This window comes from Suricata suricatta, chromosome 5, assembly GCF_006229205.1.
Source record: "Suricata suricatta isolate VVHF042 chromosome 5, meerkat_22Aug2017_6uvM2_HiC, whole genome shotgun sequence".
NCBI classification, from domain to species: Eukaryota; Metazoa; Chordata; class Mammalia; order Carnivora; family Herpestidae; genus Suricata; species Suricata suricatta.
Genome location: NC_043704.1, coordinates 35,975,924 through 35,997,175, shown reverse-complemented (window position 1 = coordinate 35,997,175; position 21,252 = coordinate 35,975,924).

The window sequence follows — 21,252 nt, the reverse complement described above, 5'->3', positions numbered from 1 at the left end:
AATGCTCATATTTCCCTTAGTCTACTTTGATATTTGAACTCCCTTTGTTTAAATCCATGGAAAATAATGAGGCTTCCAGAGAAGCAAATACTAGGCTCTTGATAGACAAGCAAAGATAAACCTAAGGAAATAACATTTCCAAGCAAAAAGAGATAAAGTAATAAGGAAAATCTATGCTTTATGAGTTTTTTTAAATTTTAATCATTTTAAATAATAAATATTGGAAGTATTATAAGAAAATGTTTCTCTCTTGAGTCACTAGAGAGAAAATTGTACTTCATTGCCCTCCAAACATTAATGTGCATTTGTCATAAACTGGCTGTTTTCTTACATAGCCATAATACAGTCATCAAAATCAAGAACTTAGCAATGTTATGTTATTAATTACTATATGTAATATTTATCGCTTACTTCATAAAAAGTTCTAGAACATAATTATGTAAAATAACATTTTTTATTTCAGTTTCTGTGGATCAGGAATCAGTCTGTGGCTTAGCTGGATCTTTCTACTGGGTCATAATATTACAGTCAAGGTATCTACTTGGGTTGTGGTCTCATTGGATGATGCAAATGAGGTACCTCCTCCCAAGCTCACTCACATGGTTACTAGCAAGATTCAGGTGCTCACAGGCTCTTGAACTAAGGGACTCAGTTCCCCACTGTCTTGGTCAGAGGCTTCCCTCACATCTTTGCGATGTGAGCTTCTCCAAAGAGTAGTCGACAAAACATAGGCAACTTCCATCAGAGTGAGAAGGTAGAAAGAAAGAGATGGGGCATGATGGAAGTCCATTCCTTTGTAACCTATTCTTGAGAAAAGCATCTTATCACTTGCAAAGTATAGTTTACATTGGAAGTTTCTAGATCCATCTCACAATTAAAGGGAGAGGATTACACTGAGATGTGAATAGTATGATCAGGAATTATTGGGAGGCTGTTTGCTATATGATAGAATCCTGGAACTCTCTTCAAGTTTTGTTAAAGATCTAAATAATGTAAATTATAGCAAAAAGTTTTCATTTAGCACCATCTACTGCAGTTTTATATTCTGTCTTATTAGTCTCCTTCAGTATGGAATATCTCTGCAGTCTTTCCTTGATTTTCATGACCTTTACGCTTTTGAGATTTTTAGGCCACTTCTTTTGTAGAGTGTCTCTTTATTTGGGTCTGTCTAAAGTTTTCTCATAAGATTTCAGTCATTATGTTTGGTAGAAACCTCACAGGGGTAATGGTACATTTTTTTCACTATTTCTATCCTATGGTATGCAATATCAATTTGTCTCATTATTGATGATGTTCACTTTGATCACCTAAGGTGTTATCTGTAAGCCTTCTCTGCTATGAAGTTACTCTTTTACTCTATAAAGTGACTCTATAAGGTTATTCCTTCATAGTTAATTTGTCTTTATGGGGTAATGTTTTGAATCTGTAAAAAATATAATTCATCATCAAACTCTTGATGTATTTATTTCCTTATTTATGTCTGTATATAAACTCATGGTGTCTTAGGTTATTCAATGCAAAATAATCTGTTATTACTATTATTTTGATGCTAGAGTTATTCCAATTTGGCCAGAAAGAACTCACTGAAACTGGCTTTTGTGTTATTTAGACATGTCTTCTTTATTCTTTAAACACTTTCTTGTTTGAGGGCACCACAAGACGTTCCAGGCTCATCTGCTTGTCATTTCTCTGGCCCAGTGTTGAAACAAGTCATTTCTATAGGAAGCCCTTCCTTCTCGTCTAAGGCATAACTGTACTCATTGCTATTGAGGTGTGATTATTCTCCAAATCTCTGAATAGATATATTTACAAGATTTTATGTGTATGTATGTATACCTATGTATATAAATATGTGTATATATATTCCAATAATATATATATATATATCCAAGAAATACATATAAATATAGAACAAACACTACAGTTTCTGTTTTCTGTCTTTCGATTTTTTTTAAATGTTTATTTATTTTTGAGAGAGACAGAGCACAAGCAGAGGAGGGGCAGAGAGAGAGGGAGGCACAGAATCTGAAGCAGGCTCCCGGCTTCCAATTGTCAGCACAGAGCCCAATGCAAGGCTCAAACCCAAGAACTCTAAAATCATGACCTGAGCTTAAGTTGGACATTTAACCAACTGGCACCCTATTTGCCGTTCTATAACTAGAAGTTCTTTCTTAAACAGTTAGAAATTTGGCTTTTATTATTTTTTATATTTAATTACTTGATCAATTCCTTCATATGTAACAAATGTCCCATTGTCATTGTCACTTCCTTTCCACTTCCTCCCTTAGGCTTCTTGGGCTCTGACCTCCTGTGTTAGACCATGCATCATTTAGACACTGTACTAACCTTCCTAGGGCTCTGACACACTGAGTGCCTTTTGTGGAAATGTTCTCTCACTTCTCAGTGCCTGACACTCCATATCAGCCTCAGCAATGCACTAATGACTTTCTCACCCCATTTGAGCTCTGAGTCACCATAACAGCCTCACCTCTCTCCACCAAATCCACCCTGGCTACCACCACCCAAGATCTTACAATCTCATAGTGCCCCCCTCTCTCTGATCAAATTAGAACAGCATATACTGGGCTACTGACCCAATACACAGGCCTCTATACATATTTGTTGGACAAAACAGTCCATTTTCCCACATGCAAACCTTACTTACAGAGCTTGGGGTATAACACCTCAAACCAGACCATCTTCCTCAATCTAATTTTCCCACACAGGCTGTTTACACTTCTGTGTGGACACCTAACCCACTACCTGCAAGCTCTTACACCGTACTCTATAGCCCTGTGGCTTCTGATTCCAGGCCCCTATATGATGGACATCTATCTTGCTTTGTTCTTATTAATGCTTTGGGGACTAAATTGCTCAAAAGGAAAAGAAAAAAAAGATAAGGAAAAGAAAAAGACAGCAAGAGGGAGATAAAGAAGATAAAAAATTAGATTATATTTTATGATACAAAAGAGATCTGGAACCCAGTCATTTCACTCAGAAAAGAGGGTTGTCAGGACACAAATCTATATAAATAGCTCAAAAGTAATCAGTATTTTAAAGAAATTAACTGCAAAGTTTAAAATATTATTTGTGGATGAATGCAAATTAAAGCAAAGTCCTTTACCTTTTGGGGCTTGAAGGTGAACTTACTAAAAGTCATTCCCATGAATGTTTACTCTATGATAATTCATTCCCAGGGCTATGCTAGTGGTGACAATAGGCATGGTAAAGCAGCACAACATATAATTTCAAATATATATTTCTTCAAAAGTTTCAAGAAGACATACATCATTTTAGTCAGACTACACATCAGGAAATTGACTCTGAGGAAATAATTCAATTACAAAATTTCTACTTTGCATTTCTCACAACAATAAAATGACATTGATAGCTACTGCTCAATAATATGGGCTTATTAAAATCATTATGTTACATATGTATAACTTAATGCTAGAAGGTTATTAAAATGATCACTTAAGTCCAAAGTTAATGGTAGAGATAATTTGGTTTTGTTTTTGTTTTTGTTTAATTTTATTCATTTTTTTTTAGAGAGAGAGAGACAAAGTGTGAGTGGGGAAGGAACAGAGAGAGAGAGAGGGTAACACAGAATCTGAAGCAGGCTCTAGGTTTCTAGCTGTCAGCACTGACCCTGAAGTGGGGCTCAAACTCATGAATCCATGAGATCAGGACTTGAGCCAAAGTTGAATGCTTAACTGACTGAGCTATCTAGGTGCCCCAGATTTTGTATTTTTTAATAGAAAAAAGCAGATAATAAAAGAATATGTATATTGTGTTAAGAAGACTTTTTTTCATGAAAATTTCTAACAAATTCTATAAAATTATTCACTAATTTTATGTTGTTTGCCTCTAAGTTGTTGTTTCTACCTTACTTGCTTGCATCCTATTCAAAATATGTTAACTCACCTCAACTCTTTCTTCTTGCTATGTGATGAATGTTTTAAACTATTCCATTAACATGAGACTCAAGATCTAAATTTTGTTTGAGACTCTTTCTGTTCCATGGTCTCTGGAATACAACGTCCATTCATGTTCTTGGAGGTTACATTGCACACATTTTCTACATGGCACTCAAGAGTTCACTATCATCTCAAAAACATTTATTCATTTTAACTTCATGTCCAATAATTGAAAGTATATTGTTAGTCTTAAGAGCACCATATTACAACATATTAACAGAATTAAATTAGGACACTTAAAAAGGGGGGATTAGGGAAAGAAGTGATAGAAGGATTAACAATGAAGTTCGAGATATAGTTTTAGATTTTTGGGGTTAATTTGTTATTCTAGACAACAAATTGGAGAATTAGTTAAATAATATGGATTGCATGTTACATTTTATCTTCTCATGATATTTGAATTTGTGTTCACATATCATAATAATTTTTACGGTATGTCCAGTGGGGCACAAAGGACAACATAATGATAGAGATTTTTGTTTGGCAGAATTATTTAATTTTAATTCTAAATGATATTTTGGCAGACTTTAAACGTTTATAAAGAACTAGTACTAAACAAGCATTTGTGTGGGGGGCGGGTTCAGGTGTATAACAAATCATGAAGCAAAACATACAAGTTTCTTCCCATGTTATTTGAATCCTGCTTGAGATGCCACAGGAATATCTGTTAAAAGTAGTCCCCATGAAGCTCCACCGACAAAAAAGTAAGCATCCTCAAGGGCTATACTAGATCAGAGGAAATAAATACCTTGGGTGGGCTAAAGTTGGCTTGGTAAGGAAAATCTAGGTCATAGTGTAAATGAAAAGAAAAATGAAAGTGTTATCAAGCATTAGGGTTATGCACTATAATGATATAGTAAAGAGAGTAAAGTAAAAAGCTGAGAATAAGTATCAAATTATGATGTATATTTGATGTTTACCTTGGAGGCTATGAGTGCCTGAGAATGCTCTTTCTAAGCAGGTGGTATTTGAGTTACCACATTCCTTAGTCTGCTTGGGCTGCCGTAAGAAATATGATAGACTATGTAACTTAATAATAGAAATGTTCACAATTATAAAGGCAGGGAAGTTCTATACCAAGATGCTATCAGGATAAGTTTCATTCTGAGGTCTCTTCTCTTGGCTTGTAGTTGGCTGCCATTTTCTTGTATGTTCACTTGACTTTTCCTTGGAGGATGTTCATAAAGAGAAAAACATCTCTCTCTCCTTCTTCTTGAAAGACCATGAGTTCTCACTGTCTTCTTCTTGAAAGACTACTAGTTATTTCTATCAATTTTTATAACTTTATTTTACTTAATTTACTTCTTGGAGACCCTATCTTTAAATCAGTCACATTAGGAATTCAATATATGAATTTGGGTAGGGGTGGGAGAGCAACTCATTTCATAGTACCACCTGAAGAAAGAGAAAGTATACTATGAAAGACTTTTAAGGAAATAATATTTGAGAAAGAAGAGATAGAAAGAATAAAACTTAAAGGCACAAATCAGCTGATATGTCTTAGGAACAGAAAGCAAGCCTCTGTGGCTAGAAAAGAAAAATTACAGAGAAGAAATAGAAAGATATAAAGTCTAGTACATAACCTCACCAAAATTATAGTGGGACTTATTAACATAGTTATCGGTGCTTTAAACTTTATTCTAGGTTGATGAAAGCTATCAGAAGTTTTGATCTAATCTGAGCTAAAAGAAACATTGACTGCTTTGTTGGACTTTTCTATTAAAGGAGTAAAAACAGAAGCACAAATATCACTGAGTTAGATATTCTGCTTACAATCAATCCAATATATGATAGATATATTTTGATTGAAAATTGATTTTATAAATCCAGTAACTCTAGTATCATTGAGGAATCCATTAAATCAAGTCATTTTTTTAAATGATAAAAGGATTATATTGGGCTAATGATACACTGGAGTATGGTAGATACTTGTGAATGCACACCAATTCATTTATGATTTGGACTTTCTAATGAGATTTTAAACCTCTTGTTGAGGGCTGCTCAACTGGGCATGTTTTATAGATGTCTTAATATGGTTCTGCCATTTAGTAAAGACTCCTAACTTCTGGGAGGTGGAAGGTTGGATTTGGGGAAAATATAAGCCTACATTCTTTTCTCACATCCCTAAAGAAACTAGAGATGGTACTCAACTGAAACTCCGTTCCAAATGCAAGGAAGAACTATATCAAAACCTTCTGGAGTATGTGATGATTTTTCCAAACCTAGGATCTATGTCTTGTTCCATCTGGATATATACCTATCTGCAGCATATGTTGATCTCTCCTAGTATAGGAAAAGAACATTGTAGATAAAGAACTAGGCACTATTATTAGACAGAGTGAAGACAATTACTAGTACTAATCCTCTTGCCTTGAACAGGTAAGGAAAATTGATTCCACTTTTGCCTACTATCCTCTGAGTTAGAAACCTGGAATTGGTTGAGATTAGGGAATATGGAATTGATGGAGATTGAACCCATGTGGCATGATGTTACCATGTGGAAAACATACAATATAGCCCCATCTCTAAAGAAACTGCAAAAGTCTAGGGAGATGCTCACCAACAAGGCCTATGAGGGCTTTCACACCCACATCCAGCCATAGACTAAGCCATGAACTATATATCACCATTGGTGTCAGTATAAGAAATCAGCAACTCTGCCTTTTCATATTTGTAATTATTCATGAAATAAATAACATTTATTACTAATATGGAAGATAACCTACTCACCAAGGGTGGTGTCAGAAGAAATCCTTTCTTTTTCTCTTCTTTTAATCAATAGACAAGGAACAAGCCCTGGGAAGATAGAAGGAATTGAAAGAACATAAACAACCCCAAGCCTTCAGTTCAGAGCAATAAGTCCCACCTCAGCTGGGGTAAAATGGATTATTAAAGAGATCAGATTGAAATCAAATTGTCTACACTAAATTCTGGATCCAAGTTATTTTTAAAAAATGGAATCGAAGTGAAATCTATTAATGAAACTCATTTCCCACTAGAAATGTGGGTTTGCCATTGCACAATTATTAGCAGTCATATAAAAAAGTAAAGTGGTTTTATGTGTATCCCTCCACTTGGTTGAAACACCTCTGTGAAATCAGTTAGAAGGATCTACAAAAATGTCATTCATTAAGCACTAACCATCTTCACTCAGCCCAACTGCATCCCTCTGTATCTATCAATTTTTGCAACTGATATAAATAGCATAATCATGTATTGTGTAATGGCCTGAAGGTATACCGCTGAACTCTTTTTGATAAAAATGAACTGACTTAAAAGAAAATAAGTTATTATAAAGAAAATGCAGTTGAAAAAGACTTTACCTGCTTATTGAGCAGAAACACAATTGCTCAGTAAGAGGACTTGAGGGTTACCATTTAGCCCTCTTGTGGCACGCAAATCCTTCTGCTCTTGAAAGATTGTGATTCAGTTCCTACACTTCTCTCACATCAGTGACTACAGACACAATAGTACCAGCTCCTAGCTCTAAAGGCCTAAATGAAGGGGGTAATAGCCTTGAATGGTTTCTTCTTTCAAGGATTAAGTTGTGAAGGGAAGTGGGGAGGAGGAGGACTGGTCCATGTAGAGTGTGGACATGCAGCACACACTCCTTTATTTATAGACTGGAATGCAAGAACTCCATCTCACAGAAATCTGAAAGATCCTCACCAAGCAGGTCCCAGCTGTGTAAGCTTAATTGTTTCAGATGAGTCATAATCAAGAACTCCTTAAGGACGCAAAAATAAAACAAGCACTCTAAGTGTTAAATGCAAACAGCACACAGAAAACAATGTAAAGGTCTTTAAAGTATGTTTTAAGAATTTTGCAAAATACTCTATAAAGACTCATTCAATATGTGGGCAATTCTAATAATTATTTTTCAATTAAAGACGTAAAAGAAAGAAATCTCACCATAGGACATATAATGCTGTCAGAGAACTATGGTTGTGAAAATGAAGCCAAAGAGCATACAAATCTAACAAAGGCTTTGTGTATTCATTTTAGGATTCTGAAATAATTAAATATTAAGGCAATGCATCTCACAATTTAAAAATATATTTATATATTCTAGATTGCCCTTAGAGCACAAGTAAAAGCATAAAAACATGCAATGTGTGATCACCAACATAGTTGATATTTTATTAGTATAAATCAAATTAATACATTCACCATTCCACTGATTAAAAATGTATCCATGTTCAACTTTCCTAAAAATTGAAAGATTGTCATTGTGTTCATTGTTGTTAATAATAATAATACATAACAACAGAATGGATAGACTTCTGCATAAAGTAGCTTGCAGTTTATAACCAAAAGAAAGAATAAAGCCTTGGATAGAACAAACATTTTAAATAACAAGATGAAAAGTGAGAAGTGATAGGAAAAATCATTGGGGAGAAAAATTTTAAGGTTGAATTGCTTTTCTGAGTCCATTCAGATTCCTAAAGAAATTGTTTTCAAGGTAACCTTTGGGAAGCACTGCCCTAGTAATTTCTTCAGTGTCTTCTGTAACTACACTCTCCATGTAACTGAAGAAAATTTCACCTACTCCAGGTGATTTAGGTCAATTAGATGTTATAAGTTATTTTCTTATTTTCCCAAAGAGCCTCAATCCTTCTAACACCCCAACCTTTGTACCTCTTCTCTCACGTATTTCTAGCTGATGAATTTCTTTTTTTTTTCAGTGCAGAGATCCCCAGGATTGAACGTGCAATGTATTCCCAATGCTCTTACCAGAACTTAGTAAAGAGGAACTATTACGTTCCTACTCCCTGATATGATTGCTCTCTGTATGAAGTCTCAAATTGTATTAGATTTTGTTGCTGTATAATATTAGATTGTAATGCCTCCTGTGCCTTCCGTGTTCACACATACTTTATTTGAACTGTAGGATTTTAAGGAACACTAGCTTTCAGTTAATTCATTTTATGTGTGTGTGTGTGTGTGCATCTGTGTGTGTTCATTATGTTGTTAAAAGTTAAAGTGACTTTATTTTGGATATTACATATAAACATTTCTAGAAATAGAAGTCTTCTCATGTCCTCAGGTGTTCTTTCCAAAACAAAGACAGAAATTAGTAGACTGTCCATGGCTCATTATGTGATGACAAAGTCATGGTAAGTACACATTGATTTATTTTACTTGCCCACTTACCCATTTAATTTCAATCTCCTTGCTTAAAATTGTAAATTTATTGAAATATATACTTTCATAAAAGTATACTCACTCCATTTCCTCAGATCATCCCCAAATATTTCTTTTTTTTTAAATATTTAAGGTTCTTAGAACAACAACATTTGTTGGTTTATATTATCCATAAATGTATCCAAGCAACACCTTTATGGTCTATTATTATACAGATATTGGTCTAAAACTGAGAAAACAAACACAACTAAGACAAATCTCTATCCTCAATGAAATTACAAATAAGTAAGAAAGATTTCATGAATATTACAGGGTAACTCTCTGAGATATTATCTTTTTTCCCAGCTCTTGTAAGATATCTTCATATTAGGTTTCTATGATACATATCAAATTACCACAATCAGTGGCTTTAAAAAAACCCATTTATTATCTTATTATTTCTGTACATCAGATATCTGGATTCAGTGTAATTGGGTTTTCTAGTCATAATTTCACAATACTAAAACCAATGTCACACAAACTGTGTTCTCTTCTGGAGCTCAGGGTCCTCTTCCAAGTTCATAGCTATTTTTAGAATTTATTTCCTTAAAGTTTTAGGATAGAAGTCTCTGTTTTATTGATAGGTGTCAGTTGAGGGTCTCTCTCAAACCTCACATGGTCTCTCTACAACATGCAATTTGTTCATTTAAATTCAATAGCGAATCATTTGATGCAGCTTTAAATTTCTCTGGTTTCCCCTGTCTTGGACCTCTAGACCTTTCTTTAAAATGCCTCATCTGATTAGGTCGGGTCCATTGACACTCAAGTAGACACATACAAATATCCACACCAAGGAGAAGGAATCATGGTGCCATCTTAGAATTCTAATGGCAACATCTTCAACCTAATAAAACTGTTAATGGTTTTGTTTTTGTTTTTGTTTTCTACTCTCAAGAGGTTGTTAACAAACTTAATGTTTGAGGAACAGAGGAAAAATTGGCAAGCATCTAAAATTTAATTACTAACCAGACTCCTAGAACAGATGGAATTAAAAAATCCTAGAAGGCAAAAAAGCCAAAGTTCAGAAGTGACTGAAATGTGTCTACTTGAGGGAAAAATAACATTTTTAAGTGATTTCTTGAGGTAAGAAGAGAGGGTGGCTACATGGTTTCAGCAATTATTGAGAAATGGCCCATAGAAGCTATCATGTGATTAGCATGAATGAATTGTTAACAGACTGGATTTTAGACATCACATTTCTGGTCTCATTTAAGGTACTCCCATCCAAGCTTGACAGAGACCAGTAGAGCCTCTCTCAATGAAAATATCAGCAGTTACGAGTGTTGATTCAGGAAAGAGTTTGTCCTTGAGTGTGTTTGATCTCGTAAAGATCTTTCCTGGCTTTAAGGAGAAAGTTCCTCGTTAACAGTCCTAAAATTGTATTTTCTCCTGGAAAAGGAGTTGAAGCCTTGGAACAGATGATCTGGCTTCGAGACCAAATTTAAGGCATTTAAAAAATGAAACACTTATTACCACTACATATTATACAGCAAAATCAAGCCCATCATGTATGAAAACCAAAACATCATTAACTCCACGTGATAATGGCTATAATAGATGTAGGTATAAATACTTGTGAATAAGGAGAGCTTTGTCTAAATAAAAATGGGCTAGAATATACTCTCCAGAAAGAAATAAAAAATCCTAGTTTTAAAAGTAAGAGGAAATTATGGGATAGATGGAATCACGGCGGACGTGGAGGTAATGAGGTAGAAATAGGGTGGTTTTACAATCCAGTTTCTTTATATTTCAAATAGATGGAGTAAAGAGCACCTGGGTGGCTCGTCTGGTTAAGCGTTTGACTTCAGCTCAGGTCATGATCTCATGGTTCATGGGTTCTAGCCCCACATTGGGCTCAGTGCTGACCGCTAGCTCAGAGCCTGCATCCTGCTTCAGATTCTGTCTCTCTTTCTCTCTCTGCCCCTCCCCTGTTCATGCTCCGTCTCTCTCTGTGTCTCAAAAGTAAATAAATGTTAAAAAATAGATGGAGTAAGAGGATCATATGGTCAGTGGTGTAACTAGAATTGGCATCCCATGTTTAAGAAGTTTTCAAGAAACACTGGGTCCAAAGATAACTTCTATAAACAGATGTTCTATTTAACCACTTATCCTTTTTCTTTTTTTTTAAAAGATTTTGAAAGATTTAAGTGTTGAAGCCTTTCAAGTATTTTTTATTAATATGTACCAGTGGGAGATACTGTCTTATCAATAAACATGTTAATTGGGCTTCGTTGACAGTTGAGAGAGAAAGTTATATAATAAGGGTCACAGATGCAAAAGCCCACTAGGGCCATGCTAGTAAAGTAAATGAGAAAAACGGCCTAAATCCAAGTATAGGACAAAACAGGCTGGAAGAGCCTCTGTGAACTGGGGACCATCTAACCTTTCTGAAGGGGCAGCTTCTATTCCGCATTCAACAATCACTGCCATATGAGCAGGCAGAGTCAACAGTCCCAGAGTTTCCAACTGTTTCTCAGGAAGGCTGCAAATCTAGATTTAAGTATGGGTATCAGCTGCTGATACTTTTAGCACGTTTCTACAGTGCCAGCTTCAGGCAAAACATCTAAAAACTATATAAGACATGGAGCCTATAGTTTATAGACTCATCCATAAAGCAATAAAATGTAAGGTAATTTTCTTGAATTGGGAGACTGATAGAAGAGTTTAGAATATGGTTGGCAAAGGATAAGTAGTCTGTAAGAAAGAGAGTGAAATTGATAAAGAGAAAGGAAAGTTTACAGACGCAAAGTTTACAGAATCTAAATATGTGCCCAGTGCTACACCTGCTAAGAAAAAAACCTAAAAGTTTATTACATCATTCATTGGAGCCTAAGTTTTCTATACCAACCTGTCAATGGATCACATTGCAATTGTGTCAGATAAGTGACAGTAAAATCTATTTCATCTCAGATAAAATCTAAACACAGTATCTGTTGACGTGTTTCATGGGCACTATCTCTGCCCCTGTAAAGAACAGGATTGGGGTACTGGATCAACCAGAAATGTTGAAATGCATTCTGTTCACTGTGTGTGTGTGTGCGTGTGTGTGTGCCTGAATGCACATGTTTATCTTCAATTTTCACTTCCCTTAGGGAAGAAAGTAAAACCTCTGCTTATGAACAAAACATTATAAGTACATTATAATCTTTCTCTTACTATTTTATGTTTATGGATGCAATGAAGACAAAGCAAGTAATCTGTGCTTTTAACTGCAGTCCATTTTGGCAGCCAGAGTAAAAATGAAATTTACTTACTTTCTTCTTCCAAAATCACAGGAGCATTTGTTTGCCTGACTAAACATAATTCTTTAAACTGTAGGTATTATTTTTTTTCATAGGATTGCAAATCAGAGGAACTACCAATGTTAACTCAGATTTGTTGAAAATAGTAAAAAATATAGGGCTAAATAAGTAAGATCTGGTTGGAAAATTATAGTATTTGGACTAGGAAGTCCTAGTGTGGTAGAGCCCCACCCTAAGGAATGTAGTAAGAAAAGACTTCAAGATAAAGGAAGGCAACCTGGCTATGTGATACCCCTCAGGACCCTGTAACACGAGACCACTCAATCAGACTGTATATCTATACGTTACCAACACATGGGAGACAAAGAAGTAAAAAATGCATAAAAGACTATGCCACATGGTGTTCGGGGCTCAGTTTTTTGGGTACAAACCGAACTGAGTGGTGCCGGTAGAAATAAAGTTGCTTCCTAGAAAGAAAAGCCTCGGTATCACAACTCTCTGTGTGAGAATCCTACTAAAATAGTAGGATTTACACTTTACAATGGTAGGATTGTGCTGCAAAAAGGATTTGCTTTATGCAGTAAGTGACTGTATATATTTTTTTAGTATATGCAGGACATTTTGGAAAAGGCAGAAAAAGATGATTCCCGGACTTCCAGGCTGAATCTTTAAGGAAGAAACATTTGGAGAGTCCCATTCATGTCAAATATTAGTCTCTGTGACAGTTTAATCAGCCAACTTGCTTCCACAGCACATTTATTCTCCTGATACTTTAGATGATGTTGAAACTCCACTTAGTTTAATGACTTCTTCTCTCACATTGAATCAAATATGTATCTCACTGGTAGATAAGAGACCCATCTATTTTTAACATACCTTTTAGGTGATATTAATTTAATAAATTATATATAAAGTAGAAGGAATATTCTGATGATGTATAACTGATATTATTAGTGTGCTTTGTGATGGGGCAAGACATATATTAAAAATGGTGGCAGAAGTGACACATTAAAAAGAAACAAAACCACTCTAAGAAACAGTAAATTACTTTGATTAGATTATTAGAGTTTTTGAGATTATTATTTTTCAAAACATAGGTTCAGACAACTGAGGAGGATAAAGGGAGACAGGGAAAGTTTTCAAGGAAGTTAAAGAATGAGTCTAAGCGGGCTGGGTCATGGAAATTCTGCACTCATTTTACTTTTCTTGTCACCTCCATGTTAGCTGTGGGTCTCCAGTGCGGAAACAGAGATACTCAGAGCCCCAATCCCAGACATATTGTGGATATCACAGATTATAACTAAGCAGGTAACTTATCTAAGTTTCTGGCTTTCAGACTCTGCTTTCTCTTGACCCTAGGTAGACAGCTTGATAGAAATTAGGCCCCAAGCAATGAATGTCCTCAGCTATCTTGCACTCATCTTACATGGACAGAAGTTCTATGCTCTAGCCCACTATGTGAAACTGAATTTTGTCACCATAATCTCAATAGAGAAATTTTAATTAACAATTATGCCACAGAAAATGAACACCTAGCCTTTTTTTTTTTTTTCGTCTTTTTTTTCCAGATGTTGTTTCCACCTGGTCTTGGGCATTAGGCCTTCTATCTTATTGAGTTTCTGTTTTATTTCTGATAGACTGCGATGTTTAACTTATTTCGGAGTATAGTCTTGTTTTTTTTTTACTTTTATAAATAATTCATCTATTACTACTTTATGCTGAAATGAAGGGGGAATTTTTAAACACATTTCAACAGCATCTGACTAAAAGGTTAACATGCTTTTATGAGAGGTAACTGTAAAAAGTTCATTTCCTTTCCTGATATCTTAGAATGCCTTGAAATTTATGAGGATTATATCAGGAAAAAAAATGTTCCTTTATTTTGTTAACTGTAAGTGTCTGGGCAAAATATCTTGTTAAATCTAGGCTCCATCTATAAATCAAAGAAGCTGAACATAATGTGGTACAGTATCTATAATGTCAAAAATACTAAAATTTCCTATAAAGTTTGTTTCCACAATATTAATAGTATTAAGAGTTAGTGGTTAGCCATTTAAAAATTTAAACATGCCCTGTGGCAAACACTGCAGGTTGCATTCTGCTCTTCCTTAATAAAAGAATCTGGATATAGTTTTAGGTACTAATGTGCTCGGGTAGAAAACTGCACCTCCAGGCATCCTGGCAGGTAGAGGTGACCATGTGACATAATTCTAAACATTGAGATATAAGCATAAATCTCCCGAGTCAGGAAGATTCTGGGAAGACATTTTCTTTTCCTGATAAAAGGAAAAGAGTCATCAACCATCTTTACCACTTACCATTTCCCTTTGTGTCTGATACAGACTCTCATGCCTGCAGTGTAGCTGCTGTCTTATAACCACAGGGAGAAAAGACAAACTAAGAATAGAGGAGAAGAAAGATAAAAGGAGGCTGGGACTTTGAGCCGCATATCCAGCCCTGTAATGCGAACCTTCCCACTACTTGTCACACGAGAAAGACCAGCCTAATTACCCATTTGTACCACTGTTAGCTTTTTCTTGTCAGGTTTTTATTGCAAGCAGCTGAACTCTATCCTAATTCCCCTATGATTTTATTATAATGTAGTACACATAGGACCAAGCTTTTATTCAATACCCCATCTTTACATATAGCTTATGCATATCATTAATTTGACAAGGATGAGAGTGCCAATTTTATGCATAATTACAGTCAGTATTAAAATGGTCAGATGTATTTAACATCTATAAATATTCTTGTTAAGAATACAAATACAAGTAATAATTGGGCAAAAAATGATCACTTAGTAGTTATTGCTTTCTTTACGTCAGATAGCATGACATCAGAGAATGAAGTTGAAGACAATGAGGCACACTTGCCGATCTCTCTTCAAGGAAGGACTTGCTGCAACGGGTCTGTGCCTTCCCACCGTGAGATCCATCAGGTACTACCTCAGCTGCAGAGATATCATCTCCAGGGGACTCATACGAAGGCCCGTGAACTTTGGTTCAACATGGAACAATCTGATGGGTTCCTCCTTGATCAGATGGATCAAGGACATGTTGGGCCTGTGCTGCAGCTTGACTTCTCTCTCTGCTCATATTGTTTCTTCCCCCTTTTTCCCATTGGTGCTGATCCCTCATACTCATCTCACACCTTAAACTCCGTCTCAGTGTCTACTTCTGCAGAACCCATCTTGCACTAGTTGGCCCTGGGAGTAATCCAAGAAAGCAGGTGATAAGATGAGGTTTTAGAGTAGGATGATTCACTACCTGGCTGGCAGTGAGGACCCTATGACCAGTGATAAGATAGAACACGGGCAGCCCAATTCTTTTTTTTTTTCTGTTTATTTTTTTTAACATATGCAATTATTTTCCATCATTTACACTACAGTAGTTACAATTACACTCCAAACAGAAAAGCAAGGTAAAAAATCAAATCCCCAACTTATATTTCATGTACTTAGACTTATACAGAAATTAGAAGGTTATGTAACAACTAGTTAATCACCTAATTTCACAGCTATCTGAAGTGGTGATCGTTATATAGCAGCTTATCTATGATACATTCAAGATACATGATACAATTTATTACTTGCCCATAAGCTACAACACAGCCTGCTTAATACCTTTCCTTAAATTCCACCTCTATACTACAATTCTTAAAACTTCACCAGTGATGAATTGTGAAGCTATCACTGTGTTTCTAATGCGTAACATGTGATGTGTTACACATTAGAAAAGCACTGGAGATATAGTGGCAGTAAGGATAAGGAATTGGATCACTGTGCCTAGGGGCCACTGGTGCTCTACTGAAAGACAATGAAGAATTGAGGATGGGTGGCAGGAGAATTAAAGACAGCTATGAAATCCAGAGTCCTCTTTACAAGTAAGAGAGCTTATCTCTTCTGGTGGAAGGGCAGAGGGCAGAGGGCAGGGAATGTCAACCATAAAACTGGATAGGAAAGAGAGAGGTTTTTGACTTAAGGACACTCTCCAAGAGATAATATTTAGCATCTTAAAAAAAGACCCCAGGAAATTTACACTTACACCAGAAAATAGTATTAATTAATTACTAGTATGCCTCTTAGATGCATGGAACTTTGATGCTAAATTTCACTGAATGAATTGAAATTCTGGAACTACATACATGGCAAACTCTAAGAGTTGGGATGAGAAATTTGGGGAATGAGATATGCTTCATAGTGTAGAGTATGTGTGGTCAGAGATAAACTGGATAATTATGGCTTCCAGTAAGACCCAGAGGCCACATTATTTACCCAGGCCATGAGAAAATTCCTATAGAGAGATACCAGCAAGAATTAAAAAGTTTAGTGATGGCTCTTCTTTGTCGTCCAGGGCTGGTGGTATGTAGGATGACCAATTCTCCTAGTTTTGTTACTGAAGACTACCTCCCAGGAAATCATTCAGTTCCAGAAAAACCCAGTGTTGTTCACCCAAGTTAATATTAGAGGCTATTACAGAACTTAGATTAAAGATAGCATGAGGGGGGCGCCTGGGTGGCTCAGTCAGTTAAGCGTCTGGCTTCAGCTCAGGTCATGATCTCATGGTTCGTGGGTTCAAGCCCGCATTTGGCTCTGTGCTGACAGCTAGCTCAGAGCCTGGAGCCTGCTTCAGATTCTGTGTCTCCCTCTCTCTCTGCCCCTCTCCTGCTTGCTGTCTCTCGGTCTCTCAAAAATAAATAAAAAACGTTAAAAAATTTTTTAAAAGATAGCATGAGGATGACAAAAACAGTAAAAGCCAAGTGGAGACACTTAGCTTCCAGAAGTTAGAGAGGGATCAAAATTACTACAACAGCATACAAGGTCAGAGTTACACCCCATATGTTCTGACCCACAGAGTTATGGTGACGTTTAATAAAATATAGCATCACTGGACAAATACAGCAGTAAGCAAGAAAAAAATCAAGAATGAATGACTGGAGTGTTGAGGGTTGTGACCCCAAAAAGAAGTTATGATTCCATGTATGGTTTCCACAGTTGGGCCACTTGACCACTATGAAATTCATAAACTGAAGATGTGGCTGGGTATTCAGAAGGAAATATTCTACACAACACAGCAAGTATACAAGATAAAGGCTCTTCCAGTAAATCTCTCAAAGGGATGTACACCATTTATACAGCTAATTGTGCATTCAGCAAAGGGAAGTATCTAGATCATGGAGACTCATGACAGAATCTGAGAGGATATTGATAGCCAGAGATCTGAAACATTATCATGGAACCTTTAAATTGAGACTACATGAGGTTGGCATAACAAATGGAGTTTTGATAAATGTCTGGATAACAATGCATACATTCATTTTGCAAAGACAGTCAATCATCACTTTCCTTGTACCCAAATATATAATTGGGACTGACATACTTGAAAGTTGGTACAATCCCCACACTGGGTTCTTAGTCCATAGGACACAGGCTAAAAATATAGGTAAAGTCAAATTGGGAGACTTTGCAATTACTTATATCCATCCAAGACAGTAAGTCAAAACCAACATCATCTTCTGGACAAAGGTTTGGCAGAATTTGTGACATCCTTAAGAATACAAAAGGATTTGGGCCAGTAATTTGTCATATTTTCATCCAATCCACCAGAATGATTCCCACAGAAAGAAGACTGACCCTAGAGAATTTCAAGCTCAATCAAGTTGTACCCTTGACTACAACCAACATGCTAGATGCACTATTTTTGCTGGAGTATATTAGGAATACTTGGACACATAGTATGAGCCACTGATTTGGCAACTGAACTCCTTTCCCTTATTATCAGAATAGAGAATTAAACAGTTTAGTATTCATGCGAGGCAGAGAATAATATATATTTTTATTTTTCCCCAGGCTATGTTTATTTTCTTCTTTATATCATAATATAGTACAAAGTGACATGGACTGTCTGAATAGTTTATAGAACATCAAATTGATCTTACAGTGATGATGCTTTATTGATTGGGCAGGCTGAGTAAGATTTGGACATACTAAAGTTCCTGGTAAAAAACAAATGCATTCCAGATACCAGGGGATTAGTCCTGTGAATATCCAAATGTTTGTCATATCCATAATATTTTTAAGGATCCAGTGGTCCAAGACATATCAAGACATAATCTCCAGAGCCATGTCCACCACTGCTGCTGACTGCTCTAGGGTGCCCCTGTCCCTGGATGAATTGCTTCTAAAAGGTGATGCCTAGAAGCCTGAGGAGGACCTGGAGAAGGAAGATGATGAGGAGCTAGATGATCTCTGTTAGGAGACTGTGGAGTCTAACAGACATGTTCCCAGAGAGAGTCCATTCTGTGGAGGGAGCTACTTTTGAACTTTCTCTTTGTAGCTCAAAAAGATGTATGGGTTTTCCAGGGAAGCCTTGTGGATTAGTATCACTTTCTTCATGGCCCTGGTTCTTCCTCTTGTGTTTGATACTGAGAGGTTGCAAATGGAATAGTAGCAACAATTGTAGCAAAGGCAGATACTTCTAGCCAGGAATATAAGGCTCTCAGGAGGAATGGAAATATCTAGATTGTTACTGCTATATATGACTTGTCATGTTGGGGCAGGTTTTAAAATTCAATAGTGTTTTAACTGCTGGTTATTTGGATTCTTTTTTTTTTTTTTTAACTTTGGCACATTGATCTATCTAAACCTGGTGGGAGAATTCTCCCCAGTTTCTCATCGAGACTATCAACTTGCAACTGTGCCCTCTATACTGTCCCATGTCTTCTGTCCTCCCTCTGATACCAGAGAACAGCTATGCAGATGGTGACCCCAGCTCTGTCCACCCCACCTCTTTCACTAAATAACTACTGACCAGAAAGTCTCACTGTCCCATTGGTGGCATAGGAACTGATGCCACTGGGAAAGATGTATCCCTAAATATTTTTTTAAATATGGAGACATAGAAAAGGGACATGCATACAATATGAAATACATAATGCACTGCAGTTGTATGTAAGCTGTCACTATGAATTTCTATGTTGGAAGGAGGGAGGGCTGACAGCAGCTTCAATCACAGGATGGAGACTGTGGAGGACAAGACAGGAGCTCATTTCTGAGCTAACAGACTTGTCTAAAATAGAAAAAAAGGATGTACCAATTTTTTGTACTTAAATATTAAAAATGAGCATGTCTGGTGGCTCAGTTCATTAATGTCTGACTGTTGGTTTCAGCTCACATCATGATCCCAAGATCGTGGGATCAAGCCCTGCATAGGGCTCTGTGCTGAGCATGGGGCCTGCTTGAGATTCTCTCTCTCCCTTTTTCTCTCTGCCCCTAACCCCACCTCTCTCAAAAATGAATAAAACATTTAAAATAAGCTTTAATAAGGATATTCTGTTAAAAGTATATATTTTATAAGTTATATATGTATTATTTTTCCAGTGGAAAAAAGACATCAACTCCAAAGTAAAAGACAAATTATTGCACCTTGAATGGCCTATTGCAAAGACAGAAGCACAGTTTCCTATGGACCTTCTCATATTTTGGAAGAAGTAAATTTCACACTTAGGAATACGCTCTGGTCATTTCAGGCATGCAAAAGGCTTCCGGCTCTCGGTGGGTCTTAACGGAGGAAAGACCTCTGGAGCAGATCTAAGGTATGATATAAGCATCTCTGTCACTGAGACCTTATAATCTGGAAGACTTTATGAAATTGGTAGTATCAGTGGAGGGAAAAGATTCAATGTGGAGTATGTAGCAAGTCATATTAAAAGTATATGGCACAGGCCCTGAATTTCTGAAGCAAGGCCATGAAATTTCCACAAGAGAATTATGTGCCTTTTGAAAAACAACTCTTACATGTCTCCAGATCCTAGTAGGTATGGAAAAAGACCTGTCCAAGGGATACTAAGTGAACATATGAATAAGGCTACCATTATGAACTGGGTGCTGCAGATCTACCAAGTCATGTGGTCATGAAAGTCCAGCAATAATCCATTGTAAAATAAAGTGGTAAGGGCATACATGAGCATAAGCAGGACAAGAAGTCACAAGCATTATGGCATCTATCACTTCTACAGCAGCTCTGTTCCTTCAGTATATGCCCGTGATTTTATGGAAGAATTCCATATGACCAGCTGAAGGAAAAGGATAGTGGAAACAAGTTTAGTTTATATATGGGGGCTTGGTTATTTCAGTATGTGGATGCTAATGGAAATTGACAGAAGTTTCATTGCAGCCTCACCAATAGGTGGACATGAAAATCAAAGGACATTTTCTAGGATTAGGAGACAAGGACGCCTGAAGTGAATGTGAATTGAAGAGCTTTACATTATCAGTCTAATACCCACCAGAAAGCATTCACCATAGAAAAGGCAAAATGATTCAGGTCATTGATTTAAGTGCCTCTGTCTTAGGCAATCCAATCCTGCCATAATAAATAGATGAGGCTACCCATGGCCAACACCATGAATCCATACTTAATCCTTATCAAAACTGAACCATCTACTGCTGATGCCAAATGTATAGCCAGCCAACAGTAGTAAAAAGTGCTAAGCCCCTCAAATGGCACAATTTCTCAAAGACAGATCAACTACATGGGTTAAATCATCTACATTGGAACTTTTCTATCCTGGAATGATATTCTCACAAATATTGTCATATATCTCATCATGGTTTAGTCACCTTCTATGACCGTAGAGACCAGTCAGCACTATGACAACATGTGGAAGTGTTTGTTTTTTTCAATGTGGAATCTTATATAAAAATATGTCAGACCAGGGGAATCATTGAATAAGTTGGGTGTGGGATCATGAACAGAAGATATATTTATTTTATTTTTTTTTAATTTTTAAAAATAGTTTATTGTCAAATTGGTTTCCAGACAACACCCAGTGCTCTTCCCCATAAG